Genomic DNA, 7,672 nt, shown 5'->3' with positions numbered 1-7,672 from the left:
TAAACCCAGAACTCAAGTGGCTGAGACAGGAGGATCCTCGGGAGTTTGAGTCCAACCTGAACTACATAGGAAGACCCTGTCTCAAAATAACCACCACCACCACCACAAAAAACCGATAGCATTTTATATGATTGAATCACCTATCATGTACTCTTTAAAATCTAGCTTCTTTCACTCTGCATAATTATTTTGAGGCTCATCCATGCCGTTGCTTTTTATTGCTGAATAGTACTCCATTGTATGTACCGTAATTACTCATAATATGTCGGTTTGATTTGAATATGAACCACTTCGCAGATTAGTAAAGCTCCGGGTATGTCAGTGGATGACACCCACCCCACAGGTGGGTGGCACCAACTAATACGCTTCTAAGCTGGGTGGCATAAAAAGAGAAAAAGGAAGGAAATCTTCCCTTCTTCAGAGGCGCTCTGGTCTTCACCACTACCTTAGAAGTTGGTCTCCATGCTTTCCACACAAACACTCTGGCTTTGAGACTCACACCAGCGACTCTGCAGTGAGCGCCCCGGCTCCAACCTTCGACCGCTGCTGGAGGCACTGGCTTTCCAGCGCACGGGTCGCCATTTTGGACTCTCTCAGACTCCGCACGTGACCACTGGGGTTCCTCCCCTCCCCCACTAGGATCCTGTGAGCCTGCCTAGTAAACCCCTTGCATAATTATAATTATACCTGTATTTTATATTGCTTCTGTCGCTCTGGTGAACCCTCCTGTGTGGAGATGCTGCCCCTTGTTCATTCTCTCACCGGCTGACGGATGAAACATTGTGTTGTCTGCAGATCTGGCTGTCAAGTTAGCCTGTTACGAACATCTGCGTTGTCTTTCTACAGACATGTGTTTTCTTTTGCACGAACACTTAGGAGAGGAACGGCTGTGCCAGAATACAAATGTGCTTAACTTTTAAGAAACTATCCAGTTGTTTTCCGAAGAGTTTGCTCCATCTTTTTACCCTACCCCAACAGTGCATGAGAGCTGCAGTTTCCCCAAGCTTTTGCCAAGACTTAGTACAATGTGTCTCTTTATTGTAGCCGTTCATCTTCTGTAGTGGTATCTCGTTGTCGTTTTAATTTGCTTTTCCCTAAGAACTAATGGTAGAAAGCATCTTTTCATCTACGTATTTGCTATCTGTGTGCTTTCCTTAGTCTGTCTGAATCTTTTTCCTGCTGTGTGTGTGTCTGTGTGTGTGTGTGTGTGTGTGTGCATGTGCACTGAGGATTGAACCCGGGGCCTTACACGTGTTAGGTGAGGTACCCCCCCGGCCCATTTTTCCCCACTCATCCTGATTTCCTTTTTTCTTCAGAATTAAAGAACACAAAGGGGAATCAAAAGAATTAAGATGTATTTTGTATGTGTTACCTACTCCCCCACGGAATGTAATCGTTCTGTACCGCAAACATGTACTCATAAAAACTATTTTTGTTTTATTTATTTAATTTATTATTTAATTTAATTATTTATTCAATTTATTTCCTCTCTGCTTTAAGGTACAATTTTTTAAAGGTACAATTAAGAAATAAAAATTATATGTATTCACAGTGTATAGCAATAGTGATACATGTACCCACTGTTAAATTATTAGATCAACTAGCCCATGAGATGTTTGGCATACTGTTGCATTTTTTATTTGATTTTATTTTATTTTTGTCTTTTGGAGACAGGGTCTCGCTGTGCAGTTCAGGCTGGCCTTCAGCTCACTTTGTAGCCCAGGTTGGTCTGGAACTCGCAACGATTCTCCGGCCTCAGCCTCTGAAGTGCTGGGATTACAGGCATGCACCACCACGCCTGGCTATGTCTCTTTTTTAATGAGCTTTCCATTTTAGATAAGTGTTAGATTTACAAATTGCAAAGATAGTACTAAGAGTTCCCACATAGCCCACACCCAGTTTCCCATGATTAACATCTTACATTCATATTTTGCACTTGTCACAACTAATGAACTAATACTGGGACATAATTATTGAAGTCCATGCTTCCCTCAGATTTCCTTCATTGTTGCATCATGCCCTCTTTCTGGTCCGTCGAGGACACCGTATTTAGTAGTCCTGTCTCCCTAGGCCTGTTTGGCTGTGACAGCTTCTGAGTGCCTCTTGCTTTTTGACGCTGACACTGTTGTGGCGTGTTGGTCGATGGTTTTCTTTTTTTTTTTTTTCCTCCGGTACCAGGAACCGAACTCACGACCTCGTGCTTGCCAGGCAGGCGCTTTTGCCGCTGAGCTAAATCCCCAGCCCAGCCGATGGTTTTCTGTAAGCCTCCTTCATGCGATTGGTCTGCGATCCTCCTCACGACTGGACTGGGCTGCGGGTTCGGGGGAGGAAGCGCCATTTCCGTGGCATCTCATCCAGGGTGGGCGCTGTGATGCTGGCCCCACCACCCGGCTGAGGTGCGTGGCAGGCCTTTCCATGCGCGCTGTGAAAGGAACAAAGCTGCCCGCCCTCCGGAGTGGCTCTCAGTCGCCTGGTATCCATGGGGACGGGATCCAGGGTGCCACTCGGTCCGGAACCTGCAGGCGCTCAAGTCCCTTGTGCACAACGGCAGCGAACTGCACAGCCGTCCCCCCCACCTTCCTGTGTGCTTTAACCCTAACGCCATGCAAGCGCTATGCAAATAGCTGTCGGCCATGCTGTGTAAAGCATGTTTAGCGCAGATGGCATTTTTTCAAATATTTTTCGTCTGCATTTGGTTGAATCTGCAGATGTGGAATCCGTGGACACACAGGCCAGACTGTGTACACACATCTTGTTCGGGATTCTTCTGCACCGGAGATTTGTCTGCTTCCCATTTATTTATTTATTCAAGTCATTATTTACATGTTTATGGACTCATGGATATTTCATTTGTACATTGCATCTAAATGCTTTATTTATTTAGTTAGTCAGTCAGTCAGTTAGTTATTTGGTTGGTTAGTTTGTTGCGACAGGGTCTTGCTAGGTAGTTCAGGCTGGTCTTGAACTCACTGTGTAGCCCAGGCTGACCTTGAATTTTCCACGATCCTGCTCCCTCAGCCTCCTAGTGCTGGGATTACAGGTGTGCGTCACCACCCCTGGCTTACTTCTTCATTTCATTGCTGAAGTCTTTCCAGCCTTGGCTTTCTCAGGCATGGCTCTGACAGTTAGTTTCTGTCTTTCTTTGATACAGCCCCTTCACTGTGGGCTTTTCATCTGTTTGTTTTGTTTGAGCGCTGGCTCACCTCTGGCACAAGATACTCCAGGCACATCTTGTGTATTTCCTTCCCAAGTCCTAAAAGCAGCCGTTTCTCTCAGGGCTCCTGTTTCTTTTACTGGAATTATTATTAGAAGCCAAGAGCTGGGTACTAGGTGTGCTCCTTTCTATAGGGTGTGGTTGCTCCAGCCCTTCTCTCGGGACAGAGCAAAGAGCATTGTGCGTGTGTACACTAGCCCATGTAATATATAGCTATGTGCGTAAATATTTCAACATGTGACCCTCTGTATCTACATAAAAGACATGTTGTCATTAATCCATCTCAAAACCCTCCCACTCACTTCTTTCTTTTCCTGGTACTGGGAATTGCATTCACAACCTCACGCTTGCCAGGCAGGTGCTGTGCTGCTGAGCTATATCCCGGCCCCTCTCGTTCACTTTGAACACACTTGTCCCACGGTTCTCACCGCTTTCTGAAGCAGTTCTGGACATCCTCCTTCATAGGTGTCTTCTTGTTGTCCTGGCTGCCTCAATGTTATGAGTCCATTCAAAACGTTCACCTTTTACAATCATTTTGACTTTGGGAAAGATCCAGAAGTCACACGATGCCAGATCCAGTGAGTAGGGAGGGTGAGGGCCTGCTGTGATGTTTTACAAGCCTGGCTTTCGCTCATACGGCAGCATTCACTGAATGTTGATCATGTCTCATAAAGACAAGGAAGGCCAGGTGTAGTGGTGCATGCCTGTAAACCTAGTACTTGGGAGGCTGAGTCAGGAGGATCACTGTGAGTTCGAGACCAGCCTGGGCTACAAAGTGAGTTCAAGGCCAGCCTGAACTGCATAGTGAGACCCTGTCTCAAAAAGACAAAAACAACCCAAAAAATAAAAAACAAAAACAAAACAAAACAAAACCATAAAGACAAGGAAAAGCACCTCCAGAACTGCTTTGAAAAGTGGCAAGACAAGGGAATAAATGTGCTAGAAGCAACAGAGAGTATTTTGAAGGGGATTAGTAACACTTTATCTTTTACTGTAATAATTTTTAAAATTTAGACATTCACAGTATATTTTGTTGACTCTTTTACATTAAGTCAGATGAGTTTACACTGATGTCTTTATTTCTGATCCATGGATTAGCCTATTGTTCTTGCCTCCTCTTTTTTTCTTTTTCATTTTCTTTTTCTTCTTTTGTCCCTTCCTTCCTTCCTTCTCTCTGTCTTTCCTTTCTTTCTTTCTTTCTTTTTTTTTTTTTTTTGAGACAGAGTCTCACTATGTATTCCAGGCTGGACTTGAACTCACTACAGAACCTAGGCTGAACTCCAACTCATAATGATCCTCCTGCCTCAGCCTCCTAGAATGCTGGGATTACAAGCATGTGCCACCACACCTGGCTGTCTTTTCATTTTCTTCACAGTGTCTTTTGAAAGGAAGATTTAGTTTATTTTGACAAAGTCCAGTCTATCAACTTGATGTTTTACAAATCCTGTTTCAGTTTCACAGCTAAGAAGTCTTCACCTAACCCAACATCACAAAATATTTTTTTTGTCTTTTTTTGGGACAGGGTCTCACTATGCAGTTCAGGCTGACCTTGAGCTCACTTTGTACCCCAGGCTGGTCCCAAACTCGGAATGATTCTCCTGCCTCAGCCTCCTGAGTGGTGGGCATGCACCACCACACCCAACCATCACAAATATTTTATGTTATGTTTTCTTTTAGGAGTTCTATAGTTTTAAGTTTTACATTTAGATCCGTGAGAAATTTTGAGTTAGTTTTGCTACATAGATGAGAGACAGGAACAAAGCTGACTTTTTGGCATGTGGCCATGCAGTTGTCCCAGCGCATTGCTGGACACCCCTTTTACTGACCAGTCTGTGCCTGGGTATGTGTGGGTCTTTTTCTGGATCTTCTGTTCTGTTCCACTGATCTGGCTATCTTTACGCTGATCTCATGCTATCTTGATCACTGCAGTTTTAAAATAAATCAGCCAGGTCCAGTGGCACACGCTTGTAATCCTGGCAGTTTGGTAGGCTGAGGCAGGAGGAAGTGCCTGCAGCTCCGCCTGCTCTGGAAACCTCAAAAGAAGGTTGAAGGAGGAGAGGGGGCCCAAGAATTTGCCTGAGGCTCACGGTCCCCAAGAGGGGCAGAAAAGGAAGACAGAACAGGGTTTCCCCGGATACTTCCCTCTGGGCAGGTCTTGCAGTGTAACCTCATCTCCAGGAGTCTGGCAGGAGTTCTAGTCCCTCTCGAGGTGTCACGCCCCAGTGGGGATCCCTTGTTGCACCCCAGAAGATTCTTGCAGGGAGAATGTATCGGGTGGTGCCACCTGAGACCTTGTTGAGCATGCTTGAGGCTGGGGGTGTGGGTGGAACCCCTGCCTCTGACTCCCAGGGTGGCCTGTGGCAGCAAGGTCGCCTGGGACTCAGTTTATTGCTCTGTGTAATGGGCACCTTTGCCCTAACAGCCTCTGGGAAAGTGGAGGGCCCAAAAGTCTCAGAGCTCTGAGCATCTCCCCAGTGAGGTCCAGGGCTTGAGAGAGAGAGCAGAGGGGAGCTTAGCAGCCCTTTAAAGTCCCTCTTATCCCAGCTCCTTCCCATGCCTGATCTTATCTCTGGGTGCAGCTCCCCGCAGGGTACCCCAGTACCCCCGAGCAGGAGGAGGGGGCAGATCAAAGGGCAGGCGCCCTCACGAGGGAACCTGAGCTGCCTCCTTTGTGTCCTGACGAGGGACGAGGGGACGACAGGATGGGAGCCCAGGGGCTGGGGCTGGGCCTGGGCGGCGGGCGGGGGTCAGTGGCGAAACCGAATCCCGGCCATTCACTGTGGACAAAAGGAAGGGGCTGCTCTGGACCAAGGCTCCCGAAAGTCCTGGGACACCTGGGTCAGGTTCTCCGCGGGCACGGGGTGGGGGGGACCTGAAGGATGAGCCGCAGGTGTAACCCCCGAGCCCCCTGCCTGACTCTATGTTACCGTGGCCAGAGGGGCCCAGGAGCGGAGCCGGGCAGGGGAGAGTAGCTCGTCCCTTCGTTCCGGCCCCGCCCGCAGGCTCCCCGCTCCCCGCCACTCCCACACCCTGGCCCTCCTGGGAAAGCAGAGCAGCCGCTTGGGTGTAACCTTATCTGGGGCTCTGGGCTCCCCCACATCTGGAGCCCCAGCTGCTGACCGCGAGGCGGCTGTGGACTCTTCCCCCGGGGGGAGCGGGGGGCGGCAGCTGTGTGCCGGGGCTGTCTCGGCCGCAGGCGGCGCCGGGCTCCGTGGAGGAGTGGGGGGGTCTGTGCGTCACCTGCCTCGATGGTCATTTGGGGCCTACAGTTGGTGCTAGAGCTGGGGGTGGGATAGGGCTAGCGTTCTCCATCCCAGTGCTGATCTGAATTCAAGGACACCAGAGATGGGACCCCAAAACCAGGTATTCCCAAGTCAACTGCTGAGATGGACTGGGTCCCACCAGACCAGGCCAGTGCTGGGGTTGGCGGGTCACCCAGGAGCAGGTGGGGGCGCTAAGACCAGAGCTCAGGTCCCTGTCGTCCGGAGGCCCTGCACGCCCCACGCCCCATCACCGTCACGGCTCTCTGAGCCCCAAACCCGCGTCCACGGCTGAGTGACTGATTCCCCACGCACAGCCCCGTAAACCAACACCCGAGGATCTGCCCCACGGTTTCTGTGGGCCTGGGGTCCGCTGCTCAGTCTCACAGGCTGTGTCCCTTTCTGGAGTGCAGGGTCCCCTCCCGAGGTTCGGTGGCTGTTGGAACAATTCACTTCTGACCCCACAGGCCCAAGGCTCTGGTTTTCTTGCTGTCCGCCTGCAGTCGCTGGCCACCAGGCCTCTCCCGGGCCAGGCCCTTCACACCTAGCGGGAGTCTGGCTCTCAGGAAGGGCCTCAGTCCTTTTCAGAGCTCTCAGGCCACGCAGCGTTAGCCCTTCTGACAACTCAAAATCAATCGGTGTGGCCACGTGTGGTGGCGCACACCCGTCATCCCAGTGTTTGGGAGGCTGAGGCAGGAGGATCCTGATGAGTGTGAGGCAGCCTGGGTTCCATAACAAGACTCTGTCTCAAAAACCAAAAACAGACCCAAGGGGATTCCAGGAGCACTTGGAGGAGTTGGGGTTTCCAGGCCGGCCTGGTGGGATTGTGACGACAACCCAGGTGGAGCAGGGCGGGAGAGGACAGCTCTGGAGAGGGGCTGAAACCGGGAATAATGCGGCTGTTGATTCAGGCTGCAGGCGGAGCGGTGAGACAGGGACTGGGCGGGGAGCGGCAATGGGGACTCGGGCGCTTGTGATCGGAGGGAAAGTGATGGTCCCTTGTCACCGACACCTCCCGTGAATCTTGCTTTGTTCCCATTCCTTCTCCTACCACAAGCCAGACGCTGGGAAAGCGACACTGGATCAGCGGAAAGGGGACCTCGGGGGTCTCAGAGACCAACGGGTCACAGATAGCTGCCTGGTCATCTGGAATAGAAACTAGGAGAAAGAATAGGGTCTTCTTCTTTTCTTTCTTTCT

The sequence above is a fragment of the Chinchilla lanigera genome, unplaced genomic scaffold, assembly GCF_000276665.1.
Source record: "Chinchilla lanigera isolate Chin_1 unplaced genomic scaffold, ChiLan1.0 scaffold00050, whole genome shotgun sequence".
In the NCBI taxonomy this organism is placed as follows: domain Eukaryota; kingdom Metazoa; phylum Chordata; class Mammalia; order Rodentia; family Chinchillidae; genus Chinchilla; species Chinchilla lanigera.
The sequence above is the reverse complement of the archived record's forward strand: the minus strand, read 5'-3'. Positions refer to the sequence as shown.